This window comes from Drosophila arizonae, chromosome 5, assembly GCF_054131065.1.
Source record: "Drosophila arizonae isolate 15081-1271.41 chromosome 5, UAZ_ARI_1.0, whole genome shotgun sequence".
NCBI lineage: Eukaryota > Metazoa > Arthropoda > Insecta > Diptera > Drosophilidae > Drosophila > Drosophila arizonae.
Genome location: NC_142925.1, coordinates 13,127,164 through 13,142,267, shown reverse-complemented (window position 1 = coordinate 13,142,267; position 15,104 = coordinate 13,127,164). Strand labels below are relative to the sequence as shown.

The window sequence follows — 15,104 nt, the reverse complement described above, 5'->3', positions numbered from 1 at the left end:
ATACAATACCACGCTGAGCACACACAAAAAAATAACACACACTCACACTCAAACACACAGCGCAAATTAAATAATTTGTATTTCTGCAATTGCTCGCATTTTGAGCTGGAATGCTCGGCCATGCTCTCGGTCGCTCGAGCATGTTTGTTGTCTTCAAATTAATTAAATTGTCTCCAAAATGCCATTTAGACAAATAACAAGCCCAAAAATAGCAGCAAATTAAATTTCAAAACAACTCGTAAATATTAAATCAGATTTGATTGCTCCGATTCGCTGAGCACTGCGAGATTTTTATTTTTTTTAAATTATTCGTTTTCTTTTGCTTTCTCTCCCTCGAGTGGCTGTAATAGGCTCGCCAGCTGACTTTGCTCTCATTAGGCTCTGGCTGGTGGAAAAGGTCACGGCCGTTGACCGGAAAAGTGTGTAATTCAAGTTTTAATTAAAATCATAACAGCCATTGCCGGGGCACACAACATTAGCCAACCTTTTGGCCAAATGAATCTGGCTATTTCATATAATTTACGTAGCGCTTCTGCAATTAATTTTCTGCAAATTATAATTACAAAGCCAAGTTATAAATGTGCCTAGCTCAGGGCACCTAAAACATATTTGCTTCTATTTGTTTGTTGGAGAAGAAAATACTATATAGCATAGGAGCTATATATAAGAAATAATAGGAAAAACAGAGATTGAGGAGAAGAGGGAGAAAGAAAACTGATATTTGTAGGCATTGTATGCGTGAGCGAAAGAATGAATTACAGAGCAAGAGAGAGAGAGAGAGAGATAGAAAGATGGAAAGGTATAGACTGTTGGAAACATAAAGCGGGAGAGAGAGACAGGAAGTTAGACAGTGGGTGAGAGAGATGATAGGAAAGTTATGCAGAAACTGGGAGAGTGAGACAAAAACAGAGAGAGACAGAGAGAGATAGATAGAGAAATAGACACAGAGACAGATAGACAAATAGATAGAGTGAGAGATAGTGAGAGAAAGAGAAGAGAGAGAGAGGGGTAGACAGTTTGTGAGAGAGACAGAAAGTTACATAGAAAATAAGAGAGAAGATCTGGTATGGGTTTTCATTTTTTATCTTATCCTCTTCTTATCGTATCCTCCTTTAAGCCACCGACTGTTCATCTATTCAGTATCTAATATATTCATAAGTAATTTCTTATGCTTCAGCGAATTTCCAATATTCAAATATTCAAGCTAAATAATAACAAGATTGTTGCACAAAAGAAAACAAAAATTGTTTATGCCTTAATCGATGTATTTTACATGTTAAAGAAAACAATTTATGGATCAGACAACGCTTAAAGGGAACACAATCAGGTCTTGCCAATTACATGGCCTGAATAATAAATAAAAACCACTATAAATCAGTAAAGGGTTACCAATTTATAGCAGAGCAGATGACTTGGCATATATGTACATATACATATATAAATATTTAAATACATTTATATGTTAAATATTTATACACATATTTGTCGAGTTAATGTTTGTGCCCATAGATCTTGTCGCAATAGCAGGTGAATTGGTCAATTAGTGCGGGTTTTCAGCTTGATGTATGGCTGGAATGAATCATTGCGGTCATGCAAATCAATGGGAATGCCATAGGTCCAAGACAATGACACATTCTATGGGTACAAAGTGTATTTAATACAGGCAATAAATTATGGCCAAGCGATGGCAGCAATTCATCCAGGAAGCTCAGCATTGGCCGAGGGCCATGCGAAACCATTATTTTTGAGCACCTGCAGTTCTTCCAAATAACACACACAGACACACACACACATAGGCACGTGCACGCTCACACACATACGCAGACACCCCACATACACGACTCATTTATTAGATTGCATGCAGAAACGATGTCAATATAAAGGGAACCCAAGGTTTAAAGGTAAAAGCAGAAAATGTGTAACCATAAACCAGCTGGTAACCACAAAAACAATTTGATGGTCGAGCGTGTCGAGGTGCAGGGGGAGTGAAAGAGAGAGAAAGAGAGGGGGGGGGGGCTGTGAGTTCATGTGGGGGTGTGCATGTTAATGGTCGTACGCCGGGTGGGTGTCAGGGAAACAATTGTGTGTCATGCACTTTCAACCCCAGCGTCGTCATGTCTGGTGTTCTGGACTCTATAAAGGGGCAGGAGCAGGAGCAGGAGGGAGCAGGAGGTGGAGAAGCTGCAGGTTCAAGATGGAGCTGTAGTTGGGGCGTGAGCTGGCCAGGAGCAATTGTCTAGCAACCGGGGAAACTACAGCCAATGGACTCAATTGAGCAACAACAGCAACAACAACAACAACAACAATAGCAACAAAGAAGCAACAGTCTGTTGGCGCATGCTTTGGCCTTTCTAGCTTTCCGTTAGTCGCTGACTGACATCGCATCCGTAGCCCCGCGGCGCCGACACGTGGCCCGTGTCTGTCTGTCTCTGTCTCTCTCTCTGTCTATCTCTGTCTGTGGCAGCCCTCTGGCAGCTACATCATTATTTTAGCCAGTGGCAAATGTTTTGCCAACCCTTCAAGCCTTCCAGCGGCCGCAGTGCGTTTTAATTTTGTTTGATGTATTACCCAAAAAGCCCGACACCAAATGAACCCGGCAGCGCGCAAACCTATCTAATGGGGTAGCTTAGTTCCAGCACTCAACATATGCAGATGTCAGGCGACATTACTATGCAGATTTCGCAGCATTTTCATTTGGTATTGCGCACATTGAGCAAACAGCAATTTCCGCACACAAATTCAGTAAACAGGCTCATTGTCAGGGGCTCTTGGCCGGGCCCAAACGAAAATCCTGCCCCCAAGTCTAGCGAAAAGCCATAAAAAGAAGGCCAGCCGCCAAAATTGTGTTCGAGTGTGCAGCGGATGAGCTCTTGAAAGGAGCCAGCGACAGATAGGAGCGGAGCCTTGAAAAAAGATGCAAAACGAAGCGGGAATACCCTTACCGAAGCGAGAATACCCTTACCCGAGACAGCCATATATAGATATATATATATATATATATATATATATATATATATATATATATATATATATATATATATATATATATATATTCCTACAGATATATGTCGTGTCTTGCTCTCATCCAAATTCTAACTCTGCTATTTTTTTATAGATTTTTTTTTTTTTATTATCTTTTTCACTTGGTATCGAGTTTGATGACTTAGTGCTGTGAGCCATCGTTGGGCAACTGGCAAAACTCCATCAACATCAATGCAATTCCATTAGCACGAAATGATTTGATGCGCTCCGTTATCTCTGTAGTGTCAAGCGTCCAAAGGGACATCGGCTGGGCAAACAACACGAAGCAATCGCAATGGGAAAGCCATAAACGCGCATTGAACTGTGCAGCCTCGCCCGTTGTTAGCTTTAGCTTCTGTTTCTTCTTCTGCTTCTACTTCTGCTTCTGCTTTTACTTTAGCTGCCAGACAGTATTATTTTTTTTTTTTTACTTTTTACTTTTTTTATGTGCGCGCTGAGCGCTGAGCCACTCAGAGCTTAGAGCGTTCGACGCTAGACGAAAGCCAGCTGAAGCTGAAGCTGAAGCGCACCTAGCATAAAAAGCGAGCTTTAAAGCACTTTTTTTTTTTTTTTTTTGTTGCTGTTATAATCTTCAGTTGTTGTACATTTACTTAGTGTTTCGCATAAAAACTCTGAAATGTCTACTTAGGCAATAAGTGTAGAATAAGCTAAGAGTTTGCTAATTGTTAGCAGCTGTGTTATTATCATTATTATAATTATCATTATTATAATTATAAGTATTATTTTTTTTTTTTACTTTTTTTTTTTAATAATAAGTATATTTTATACTCAATAATATTTTCACTATTATTATTATTTTAATTTTTTTATTATTATTATCGATTTTTTAATATTAATTCTTGTATTATTATTCATATTCAATAGTATGTAATACACAGTCTAATAATAGCACAGCTTCAGCCAAATTATAATCATGAATAGTGTTCGGGGGCTGCGAGCTTCGAGCTGGGGGCTCTGAGGCTGCATAATTCATTTAAGTCAGATTCAGTGGCGCTGCTAATGGAGCTGCTTTGTTATTATTTACCTCAATGGGACAAATCATACACGCTGCAATTCAAATGGAAGTCTCCACTCTGCACTCTGCACTCCCCACTCTCCATTCTCCACTCTCCATACGCACACAAATTAAATGATGGCAGGCCTGTCCCTGGACATGTGTCCACTAATTGAAATGGACTGCGAGTGACCCGAAAATCCTATTACCCTTAACCAGGCAGCGGGCGCATCTGGACACCATTGCGTCGAATTTTCAGCTGGAATCCGTTATAGGGGCCGTGCTCCATTAAGAAGGCCCGGAAATCTATATAGAGCTCTAGCCAATCGAGTGACTGACTGAATGCATGCAGGCATCCCTTCTTCCTGTTAATATTAACTTAGGCAGTTAGTGAGTTTCGTTTGGTGATTCAATTTAAATGCATCTTTAATTGGTTGCCAAGCAGCTGCCGACTTGGGCTTCGCTTTAACTGCTTAGGGGCGCTGCAATGGAATGCTGTATGTAATGCACACCTGCCACATGGCTGCCAGGTAAATGGGGACAGCTGCCCCGGGTGGGGCATTAATTCCGGCTGCCGCGACTACAGAGATGCTGATGCAGCAGCTGGAATGTGCCAGCAGGAGGGGAGGGAGTGTAAGGAATGGGAGTGCAAGGGAATGGGCTGGAATGGAACGCTCGAGCCATACATGAAATGCCAACGAAACTGAGGAAGTAATGGGAATTCTGAGCGGAGGCACAGCAGAAGCCGTCTGAAGCTTGGTGTCGATTCCGGATGGAGTTAGTTTCGGCGTGAGTGAGTGTGTGTGTGTGTGTGTGTGTGGCTGAGCAGCAGGAAAATGGAATAGGAAATTGAGTGTGTCTAATGCGTGCTTATGGCGCACATTTTAATAGAATTTTTCAGAGTCGTCTGTGGCCCAGCAACAGGTGAGCAGCAGACGAGCAGACGAGCAGGTGAGCAGGTGAATAACTGCCAGCTATAGTCGGTGCTCGCTTTTCTTTTATTAAAATCGTGCTGCCTGTCAGAGTAACTCGATTTCCGTTTGCATTTGCATATTGTCGCCCAAAAACTGGAACTTGGCAAATTTCTATCATTTTTCATATGTTGCACGTTGCGACGTGGCATGCTACAATATTAAAGAACTTGCACGTGTGTATCCGTAACTGAGTCTGTATGTCTGTGTGTGTGTGTGTGTGTGTGTGTGTGTGTGTGTGTGTGGCATCTGTATCTGCACTCAAGTCGCGTTTGCTGCTGCCGCTGCAAATAAATTTGTCAAATTGCATTCGCAATTCGCTGTTTTTCTTTGCTCTCGCTTATGAAACTGTGCGGTCTTCAGTGGGTGGTGCGGTGGTGCAGTGCTGTGCTGTGCTGTGGTGGTTGCATGTTGCAATTGCAGCTGTAGCTGAAGCTGAAGCTGAAGCTGAAGCTGAAGCAGCCACAAACAAGCGACACAGCAATGTGTCGCTTCGTATGTCGCATTGGTCTGTCTCTCTCTCTCCATCTCTGTCTCTCTCTCTATCTTGCTCACGTCCTCACGTGCTCCACTCTGCTCCACTCGGCACCACTCTGTGCCACCCAGCCAGCTCGCCACTGACAGCTCTTACACATTTCGTTTTATTGTCACGTACGCGTTCATTCCGTAGTTTCTCTTTATGGTAGGTCGGCGCTGGTTTTCCACCAAAAATTATTTCTATTGCCCGCCCGCCATGTAAGGCCATGCCCAGCTGTCGTATTTCACTTGCCACTCGTTCGTAAGTCGTATCTCTTCCTCTTCCAGTTTTATTTACATACAGGGTGCCTCAAGTGTAGGCAATTAATAAGCTATAATAATCGGCTTGTCTCCCATAAATACTGCATTTCAATGGAGCACCCATTGACCCTCATAGAAACTGCTAGTTGCCACATAAATGCTTGTACTTTTATATATATATATATGTATACTATTTCTGCGAAAAGTCTTAACTAAAAACTTGTGCAATTGCATTGAAAAGCAGTTAAGTAGTAGAGCAATTGGAAAACTCTTTTATGTCAAACTAAATAAGTACAGTTATTTTGTAACTTTTCATAGAAATGCTGAGCGTATACCTTAGGAAATGGGGTATGCTCAGTTTTTTATTTACAGTTGTAAATTCCAAAGGTAATTGTGACGCTTAGTTGAGGCAGGAAAATATACTAATATTTAGTATATACATATTTGTTATTTACATATATGTCTTAATTTTAGCTAGAATGCTGGGTATATTCTAGTCATGCTTTTACTGGGACACTCTTGCTTTTCCTCAACTGTAAAGCGCATTAAATTTAATATTTACAAGATTTTTTTTACAAGTTTTAATGTGAATTGAAAATAGTTTATATTTTATATACAAATACATATCTATATCCCCGCTCGACTAGATAATATATGTATGTATATATTTCAACTACTTCTGCAATTTAAAAAAATTCCATAATAAAAGTAAAAAAAATCGGAAATCTATATATATAAAAGAAAGTTGTGTAAAAGTGAAGACTGCTTATAACTTGATTTGGGCTGAACCAATTTTCATGGTTTTTGATTTGTTGGATTTGTCTCCGCAACGAGTTTAGTATAGGGTCTTAAAAATACTGAAAAAATTTGCCGAATACTTGAAAAACGCGGTTTTTTCCCCAAATGTTCAAATTTTTTTTATACCCAGTAGGCTTGGTAACAGTGACAGTTTTGACAATAGTGTAGAAGTAAATAAACAAATGTAGTCAGTCAGTCTACGGTCTCCTGACCTCGAGCAGACCTGACTATTCAAAAAAAAAAAAAAAAAAAAAAAAAAAAAAAAAAAATAAAAAAATTTTCAAATCAAAAGGAAAAATATTTCAAATCAAAAATCTGCAAAAAATCAAAAGATTAAAACCTGACTGTTCAAAAAATAAATAAAAAATTCAAAATTCGAAATTAAAAAAAAAAAAGTTAATTATTAAAAATCGTATTTTTGGACTTTTACAAAAGCTAAATATCTCGAAAGTTCAGGTATTTGTTTGTCTCAAACATAAATTTGTGTAAATTATTTATATTTATATTTCTCGATTGTTTTATATGGTTTTGTGCGAGGGCAGTATTACTATTAATAAAAATGCCGCGTCCTAGAAGATCTAATCTTTCCCGGCGGACTCATAATGCAATTAGGCAACGGAATAGCGCGAGTCAATTATCTGACGAAGAGCGAGAAATCGCCCGAGAAAGGCTCCGCGTTAGTACCCAGGGAAGAAGGGCCTTAATTCGTGCTTCTCAAAGAGAGGCAGCCCGTGAAATGGCAATAAGAAATGGTTCAAGGATTGATTTGAATCGAGCAGCGTTTCGATATGATTGCACCATTGATTACAGCTTGAATCGTTTAGTTTGCATTGGTCCAATGGACGTTGTTTGCTAGCATTGTGGCGCATTGAAGTTTGCTGGTGAAACGCCCGGTTTGTACTGCCTTAGTGGTAAAGTGACATTGCCATTAGCGGTCACCATAGCCATTGCGTTCCCTGCTTTATGGCGAAACACTAGAATCACGACATTTTCTAGCGAACACTCAAAAATACAATGCCTGTTTCCAAATGACATAATTTGGGGCGGAAAATATTGGAGACGGATATTTAAGGTAATTTACGTTAAAAATTTTATTTTCTATGACTGCCAAAAAAAAATTTTGAATAATGTAGTTTGTTAGATTTCTGTAAATAGTGTTTGTAAATATAACTATAATAACTATGGCTTTGAATTTAAAGATTCAAGGCCAGATTTGCCATCGCATTGGATCAGTGCAACCTATTGAAGATGCACAGCAAAAATTCTTGCAAACATACTTCATGGGCAATATGGAAGAACAACTTGACCGGCGTCAAGAAATGAACACAGCTATGAAAAGAGCAATTCTCCATGATTTGCATGCTTAGAAATTTAAACCAACCAAAACTGTGCAATGGAACGCGTTTGGTGATAAGAAAACTGATGAGCAATGTGATTCACGCGTTGATACTCAAAGGAAAATTTAAAGATGAGGAAGTTCTTATTCCTAGGATTCCGATGAGCTCAACAGATATGCCCTTTGAATTTAAACGAATTCAATTCCCGCTTCGTCTTGCCTTCGCCATGACGATCAACAAGTCACAGGGCCAATCTTTGACTATTTGTGGCCTCAATCTAGAAAATGCGTGTTTTTCTCATGGTCAATTGTACGTGGCATGCTCACGTGTTGGCAAACGATCCGCATTATTTGTTCTTGCACCCGACCAAAAAACGAAGAATGTCGTTTACAACAAGGTGCTTGAATGAAAATCCGATTAATAAATTTATCAGTGTATCCCAGCCTGAACAACATAGCTTTCAACAATTTTTTACCTAGAAATAATATAGAGGGCAATGCAACGTTTGCCGGGCCAGCTAGTAAATTTAATAAATGTCATTTGATATTTGGCCAACAATTCAATCAAATATTTATTTAGCTCAAAATGATTGATAATTCATTTTCATTTTCCTCGCTTATTTTTTATTGATTGCTAAAAGCTTGAATTTAATGGCAGAATTTACCAACAACAAAAAACGGAGCTTTCATAAATTTTGTATTACATTACCTTAATTAATGCTCGCTGTTTTTTTTTTTTTTTTTTTTTTTTTAACACAATTTTTAAATTTGGTTTTAATAGCAATTTATTTAGCGTGGTTGAAATAAATATATGTAAATATATGATTTATTACTATAAATTATAAAATAATTCATGTGCTTATATGTATGTATACGATGCGAGCGCTCAATAGCTCCGTGAGTAGAGCATGTCCTTGAATAAGGAATTAAAGTGAATGCTGAAATAATTTTACTAAAGAAAATTCAGTTTCTATTAATATTATAAGGAAAAATAATAATAATAATAAAAAATAAATAAAACATATTTAATTATTAGCATAGTTTAGGCAGAAATAATAATCGATAAAAATAATGTATATATAAAATATTATACATTTTATATATATAAATACTTATGAAAAGAAAATCAATAAGATGATTTCATTTTAAAAGCAAAAAGAAAATATATATTATTATTATTATTAAGTCATTCTATATTTTATAATAGTTCCATTTATATCACAAACCACATTTGTGGTCTACACTTGGACCACAAAAGATAAGCAAGTGATTTAATAAGTAAATTACTCAGTCCATTAGTCAGTCAGTCAGTCAATCAGTCAGTCAGCAATCGCTGTGTTTGTAATTCGTAAATTGACATCTGTAACTCCCAATTCGTCAGCATCTGGCTACTGCTGGAAGCTGCATCTGTATCTACATAGCTCAGCAAATTTGCAGTTACGATGCAATTAAATCCGACAGTCGGACAGACAGACAGACAGACAGACGACGAGCTGGACGAGCTAAGAAAAACGTTGATAAATGTCAAATGGAAAGAAGAAATGCTGATGATAAAACGTCAGCAGGACGAAGAAGATGCGACCGCAGTCAATGCAGAAGGTAATAGCAAAAAAAAAAAAAAAAAAAAAAAAAGAGGAGTAATTCATACTCATGGCTGAAGGAGGAAATTACTCGAGCTGAAAGCTGGAGGAGCAGCTGCACTTAGTTAATTGAGCATTAGAAACACTTTGCTCTGCGCCGTTCGCCGTTCGCTGCTCGCGTGCTGCATTAACTTTAACTTTGGTAATCTGCTCAGCGTAAGTTCTGCAAAATGAATTAAAATTCCTTGCAATGAATTAAAGCTGTAGACATTCTCATGCCAGCCAGGCAGTAAGGCAGCCAAGGCAGCCAAGACAGCCCAGGCAGTTAGCCATCTATCCTATAACTAGTTGAGATCCTTGGAGAGGAAGGACACATTCGTAGAGCGCTAATTCAGTTTGCCGTATCATCTCTTAGTTCGTGTGCCGCACCAGAAGGTCTCCTTTTTCTTTTATTTTTTTGGCACTCTCTGGACTCGAATGGCCGTGGATTACACGCAGTTGCAGCTGAAACTGCAGACGGCAGGAAATATGAAAACTAACAGACTTATTGAATTACTTACGCTAAATAACCCACTTACAAAAGCGGCGCACACGAAAAACGAGCAGGATGCCTGGATGACAAAATGAGCAGCAGCTGGAGTAGAAGAAGAAGATGCTGCTTCTGCTGGTGCTGACGACTAGAACGGTAGCTAGCTGGCAAATGCGTACGGCAAACCGTAAACCCGTAAACGGTAAACGGTAAACGTAATGCTGATGGTGATAATGATAATGATGATGCGGGCAACTTATTAAATTCGCCAACGGATGCTCACAAGCAGAGTTACAACCGCTGACAGTTAGCAGAGCAAAAGGATGCCCAAAAAAAGAAGAAACCTGGCCAGGCAGAGCATGACAATTGCACAGAGCAACTTGACAGCCGCACTGACAGCAAGCATCCCAGCGGAGAGCGCTGCGATGATGAAGTTTTTCCTTTTGCCTGAATGCTGAATGCAGGAAAAATCTCAGCTACGTGCTCCATGCCACACGAATGTGCATAGGTGGATGAGTGAGTGTGACTGTGTGTGTGAGTGTGAATACAGGTAACAGAATATGCATAAGAAAACAGATCAATGAAGCAATGGAGTTTGGCTTTGCCGTACATACCCTGCGATGCCGCTGCACAAGGTTTAAAATATCGTTAGGAGCAAACTTAACGATATTTGTAGCCATCAACACATCGACTTAACAGCTCTACTGTTAACTTGTCTGCTGTGGCCTAACAAGCATTTTATATTAAATTAGAGTTATATTAGAAAAAACTTATAATACTGCTTTAGAATTACCTTATATTTGAAAATAAACTATACGCTAAATACATACATACATTCATACAATAGAAACAGTATAAAATTACTTTCTCACACAATAACATAGTTAGTTCATTGGCAGGCGATATTTCAGTTATTCGCTGAGCTTGCCGCTAGCACGCAATCTATCGATCTATTGCAAAAATGAATGTTCATCGATACTATCGATACAGTGCCATCGACGGTTTTAACAGCTCTAGCCTGTGCAACAGTGTTTGTCTTTTCACAGTGTAATTGAGATTGATCAAGTCAAATTTAAGAGCTATAATTATTGATTAAATTAAGTTAATTAGCTCTCTGAGTCAGTCTAGTCACATCTAGAGTATTCAACAGTCATTCAATTGAATTTGTTACTCACTTTGGATTCTCTTTCATTTCGCATGGGTCATAAGATTTGCATTCGGAGAATTTGTTCGGTATTTGTTTTTTCTCTTCTTGCTCCGCCTCTTCACTTTTTCTTTTGCTGTTTGCATGCCTTGCAGTCTTTTGTTTATAGTTGGAAAAGCTCTTGAATTTCACATCTGACTTTGGGAGTTGCATAAAAATCTGCATGTTGCACACAGATTCATCTCACTCTGTGTGGAGCACGGAGAAGCTAAGAGGCTGCACTTGTATGTATCTTAAATTTCAATAGGACATAGAACAATACAGCAGCTGCGTATGCTTTAAATTCTGCACTCTAGAGACTCTCTGCATTTGTGTGCGTGCGTTTGTATTCAAATTTATGCGAATGCGAGTGGTGGGGGGACGCAGCGGCAAAGATGAAAATGAAAATCTAATATGCTGGCAAACCCAATTAAATGCTGCACAAAGCAAGCACAAGGCAGCTGGAAATAATTCTGTTTACGCTGAGCACGAGACAAGTTAAATCTTTTCTTCTGCCGCTCGGTGCGCCAGCTGTGCGCCGCCAGCCCAGAGTTATGGGAGTTGAGACAGCGCCTGGGGCTAGGCTATGAAAAAGCGCAGCCCGTTCACATTTGATTGGATTTGCCAGGCGGCGCGCCGCGCTAAACTGTAGCCAGACAAATTTGAATTTTAGTGAGCTGCTCTGAAATATGACTCTGACTAGGGCTAGTTTTGGTTGGTTCTCTTTTCTAATTGTGGCTTAAACTAATTTATTATTTCTTCTCTCTTGCAGCTCCTCACACATCTCCAGCAATGAGCTGAGGTAAGTCGGAGAATTGAATTCATCCCGCCAATGAGCACATTTCGTATTTAAGTCACGGCATTCGCGCTGGTTGCCAAAAATAGAATAAGCTGAGAGAGCAGAGGCAGCGAAAGGATGGAGTCAGCGCCACACAAATACAGTTCAGCGTATTTTTATGGCAATCGTCACTATTACAACAGAAATACGTGAGACTATTTCCGAGTCATTTTATACGTAGTATTTATATATATATGTATTTGACGTCACGTATTTTTTTACAATTTCTGTAACTGTATGTCGCAACTACTCACATAAACCTTGAACTTTCCAAGGAGAAAATAAGTTTGACGGCGTGCGAAATACTCTGTAGCATGAGCAGGATTGTAGATTAAAGGGAAATGTTGAATGGTAATAGAGTTTGGTTGGAGAAATTTAGGAAATTAATTGTGTGCACTCGCGTGTTAAGGCGCTTTGTAGAGGGTTGTCCAAGTTGAGTTCTCTCAGAAGAGCTCTATGTGCAGCTTCCTTTTGCCTAATCGATTTAATCGCCCTTTGCTAGGACTTCTGTCAAGTCCTGTTTGAGCCATATTCAACAGGATGCTACCGAAGAAAAACTTCTGCTAAGAGTTCGTTCAAACACATAGGATCACTCAGGCTCAAGAGTTGTGTCTAAACTTTGGTACACCCATTTCTTGGGGGTACTTGAAGGCAAATTTGATAGGGCTCAGACTTTGGCTTTTTGTTACTATACAGTTGAAGAGAAATGCCTTAAGTAAAACTCATACGGAACTAGGGTTGAATGAAGAGGGCTCTGTGCAGTATCTGTTAATAATATGCTAGAAGTTAGTGCTTCCTTCTGCGAAGAGTTTGTATGGCAGCTTAGGGACTTTGATTTTTGATAATAGAAATGGCAAATCAGAGGCTCGAACTGTAATATATCAGAATGAGTCTTAGGATTTTCAGAATGCTTTCATTATGGAGGAGGAGGAATTATTCAGAGTAAGAGATTCAGCCTAGAGTTTGCTTAACCATACTCTGCAGGATCTTAAACCTTCTGCAAAAAGGTTCACTTAGCCAAATTTTGACATAAGATAAGATAAAGCTTTAAAAGTAATTTTCCAGAATGAGCCTCAATTGTCTCAATGTTTCCTTTGTAAATGCTAATAAAGAGATGAGCACTGATTCTAGCAAATTCCTATCAAACTCAAGTCCAGACGGAAATCTCAAAGAGAAGTAATTAAATTTCATTTAAGAAGCATATATTTTCTAATTAAAAATTTACTGATGTCGAGCTGTCTCCTGCTGTCATCGAGCGCTATCGCTCAGTCATTCATTTCATTCGTTTGCCATGGTTACCTCTTGTATTATATGTGAAATGAATAGCATTTAGTCATTTGGGGCTGCCTAATATATGTATATATACAAATACATATGTTTTTTTTTTTGCCAAAATGTAAGTAAAAGCCAAATCAAATCGTCTCCAGCTGTGTGGGCACTGCTAATGAGCTCGTTCACATGTGTGTGTGTGTGTGTGTGAGTGTGTGTGTGTTTGTTGTTGTGTGGTTTTCTGCTACTTGTGAGTTTTTTCACAATGCGGTTACAGCGGTGCCACAACAAAGTCGTCGCAGCTCAAAGGCTAGGCATTAAGCCAGTCAAACACGAAATCAGCATGCAAAATAAATGTGTAGTCAGTGTTGGATGTTGGGTGTTGGGTGGTGGGTGGTGGGTGTTGGCAAAAGGATTAGTCAAAGTCAAAGAACTCGTTCGGCGAGCTGCGTATGTGGCACAGTGAAGCAGCATGGAGAGTGGCTAAGTGACTCAACTCGACTCTGCCTTTTTAGCCGCACACTTTAGATTTATGTAAGCGACGAATGTGGCGCAGCACCACCCACCCACACGCACACCCACACTTGCTCCACATTTGATATGGCTGGCACACATCATTCACTTGTTGACCGAGTTTAGATCAATGTTTTGACCAGGCCAACTGCTGTTCAAGTGCTCATCTTAAAGATCAAGTTTCTTAGTGAGAGAGAGAGAGAGAGAGAGAGAGAGAGAGAGAGAGAGAGAGACTCCTCTTTATACGCACGGGGGCATCCTTGGCCATGCGTTTGCATTCTTTATGGCTGCACTCGGCTGGCAGCATCTTCGATGTTGGCCATAAAGTGTCGTTGGCCAGAAACTAATCGGTGGCTGCTATAAAAGTAAAACTGCCGCAACGAGCCAAGTTATTGGCTAGTAAAACTAGTGGAAGGCAGCTCGCACAGGTTGAGTGTGGCACATGAGCCACAGGGACTTGGCCTCTCTCTCTCCCTCTTTCTCTCTCACCCCCCTGTGGCTGCATTTGTGTGACATCTTAAGTGCAGTGGCCCAGCAGCAGGAGCAGGAGCTGGAGCAGGAGCAGGAGCAGGCACAGTCGGGGCATTTATGATCACATTTTTCGCGACAGACAATGTCAAACAGAAACACTGTTGTGTCGCAAAGTTTTGCCTTTTAGTAACGCTTGTCTTTTTGTTTTTCCTCTTTTTGTATATTTTTTTATTAATTTGGTGAGTCGAGGCACCACACGACTAAAAGCTCACATTGTGGTTTTTATGCGCACAAAAAAAAAAGGAAACAAAAAAAAAAATGGAAAAACCGACGCAAATGCACGGAAATCCCGCACAGATTTATGAAAAACTATATCCGCAAAGCTTTTATGCTTTACGGTAACAGGCTGTACATTAATTTTAAGTACATACTTTTATGCCGAGACCGTGTCAAAAAGTATTTCAAAGCTCTGCCCCGCCCCGCCCCTCCCTCGAATGTAAAACACGCAAATGTTTTTAATAAACTCACAACTCAATTTTTTTACCGTAAATCGGTTAGGACTCTCACATATGACAACCAAGTTATATATAGCTGATAAATATGTATGAGCATGTGTGTCTATATTTTCAAGCTGGCGAATTTCTTTTTTGTGTTTTGATTTATTCTTGAATTTGCAAAAACAATTTTCGTTTTCACATATGATTGATTTACAGCTATTATTAAGCTCTTCCACTTGCCGCTCGCTTTGTTGCTTTTGTTATCTGCACAAAGTTCTCAATGGGCATTCGTTTGTATTCGTTAGT

General features: G+C 39.5%; 1 protein-coding gene across 6 annotated transcripts in view; it reads left to right on the top strand.

The window, feature by feature from the left end:
* The window catches only part of Liprin-gamma (liprin protein kazrin), a 57,976-nt gene that overhangs the window by 7,068 nt on the left and 35,804 nt on the right, over positions 1 to 15,104 (top strand). For 5 of the 6 annotated variants that reach the window (XR_016270218.1, XM_018010157.2, XM_018010159.2 and 2 more), the window contains exon 2: positions 11,983 to 12,012. The gene's annotated coding sequence lies outside the window, so the exon portion shown is untranslated. Of the gene's footprint in view, positions 1 to 11,982; positions 12,013 to 12,068; positions 12,198 to 15,104 lie in introns of those variants that run through there. The other variant, XM_089469649.1, reaches the window with a different exon arrangement.